Raw genomic sequence first — 2,393 nt, 5'->3', positions numbered from 1 at the left:
GCTGAGGCAGGAGACTCACTTGAGCTCAGGAGTTGGAGGTTGCTGTGAGCTGGGATGCCACAGCACTTGACCCAGGGGGACAGCTTGAGGCTCTGTCTCAAAAATAAATAAATAAATAAAAGTTAATGTACTGCTTCATATTATGTTTTCTTAGCTTTCATAGAAGTAGACAGATTTATATTATTAAAAATTAGACTTTAAAATGTTCATGAAGAAATAGTAAGCTGTTATAGAATTGTATCTACAGTCTTTTGCCAGTACATGACTACACATTAAATGAATTATTGTTTGACAAATACAGACATTCAATATATTTTCATTTTCTGACATGTGTAGAGTTAGTGCTTGTTTTGTATTGCTCTAAAATTATTTCTAATTTTACATATTTCTAAATCTAAGGTATTCAAAAAGGTTATATATTTTTTGTGTATATATGCATACGTACACAAACATGCTGTAAATATAGCAAATTTTTTTCTGAAAATTCTATGTTAGAATTTAATATTAGTTGCTTTGATGTAATGGTAAGTGGCGTTCATGTATTTGTGATAAATTTATTAACTTATAGACACAAAGAATTATATTGAAATTCATTTCCATATACTGGTATTAAAGCTGATAAGAAGATGTACTTCAACTTTAGGAAAAAAACTAAATTGATCAAGAATTTGGCATAGATTTGTAGCATGTTATGAATAGTGATTAAGTTTCTTTTAGATTGATTTCCCATTCTAGAATAATTAAAATAGCAATTAGCAAGTAGTGAACTTTATGTAAATACTAAAAACCCTCCTTCATGTATATTTGACTAGAAGAACTAAAACTCAGTTTAAAATTTGGCTGAGTTGTCTTAGGATGGACAGAGAAAGCCCTGTAAGAGTTCATCAAATCTACATATATATCTTACTACGTAGATACAAAGTTACCAAGTTATAGACTTGAAGATACATGTTTGATAATTTGATTCTGGTTCTTATTTCATATTTTTAAATTCTGTAGATGTTAATGCTGAAAAAATAGTTGCAGTTAAAACCAAGGTCCACAGAACCTTCAACTTGCTTGTCAATGTATACCATCTCTTTCACAATTATCAATACACAAATAACTCTCATGTTATTTAATAACTCATTCCAGAACCTTGCAAACTTTGTCTCCTGAGTCATAGTTAAAATATCTACAACTTCCAAAAAGTACTCACTATTGTCACTTCCTATAGATTTGTTTGCTTTTTCACCTTTTAGATAGATATTCATGTACTTTACCAATTTTATTATTTTTTCCTTAGACATTTGTTCTTCTAAGTAATAGTGCTATGCATTTTAAAAATAAAAAACTGATAATACATCTAATCATCAGAAATGTACACTTTATAAAGTTTATATTAATATTCTTAAAATCTCCCCAATATTTTACATAATATTTTATAATATTTTCTTTTATAGTATCCATTTGTTCTTAGTTATGAAAAAATATTTTAATTTCTTTATCCAATTTCATCTCACTTCTCTATCTCTTTTTATATGAGAATTAATACATCATTTCTAGTTTTTATATTAATATTATATTCTCTAATTGTACTTCTTATTTGATTTACAGATCTCTGTTTACTTTACTGTAAAAATTAAGCTAGTATTACAAACCCGCATTTTTCATCTCCTTTAATCCCCTGTGAAGATTGATTGCATATGTTTGTATTCTATGATAAAGCAAAATTATTTTTTCACCTGTCTAAAGTTGTTTTAATATTAGAAAATCATTTAAAGGAATTTCATTTGCTATAAATATGTACATATTGCTAATTATAGAAATAATTTGCTGCTTTAATTGCTAGAATTTTATTTTAATTTCTAGGGGTTCATTTTATATAGCCATGTGCTTAAGTATTGGTCTTAGAATCAAAATGAAGCAAATTACATCGTTTGCAAAATGTTTGCTTCATTTCATTTTATTTTGTGTTGGGGGGGTCATAATTTTATAGTTTCTAAGAAGATTATCTTGATGTCATTATTTTTTCCCAATATGCCATGCTTTTCTATAGCCTCAGGAGGAAAACAAAAACAAACAAACAAACAAAATAAATAAATAAATAAAAGCATGTTCTTGCTGGAAACATCCAGTTCCTTCTCCTCCACTCACCCTCAGCCCCTGACTCCTTCCTCTAATCCAGACAAGTAATATTAAGCTACTTTCTAACAGTCATCAAGGCACTTCTCATCACTACATTTATAAAAAAATTAATGCAATTGTTCCTTTATCTTATATCCTCCCAGTTTGGGTAGTCATATCAATTCACTTTAGGGAAATGGAAGCTATCTAAGCCCATGAATACCCCCAAATAAAATGTCTTTATATATTCCTTCCATTGCATTAATTACTAGATTAAATATAGAACT

The sequence above is a fragment of the Otolemur garnettii genome, unplaced genomic scaffold, assembly GCF_000181295.1.
Source record: "Otolemur garnettii isolate 467f Iridium unplaced genomic scaffold, OtoGar3 scaffold00036, whole genome shotgun sequence".
NCBI lineage: Eukaryota > Metazoa > Chordata > Mammalia > Primates > Galagidae > Otolemur > Otolemur garnettii.
This window is presented reverse-complemented; position numbering follows the sequence as displayed.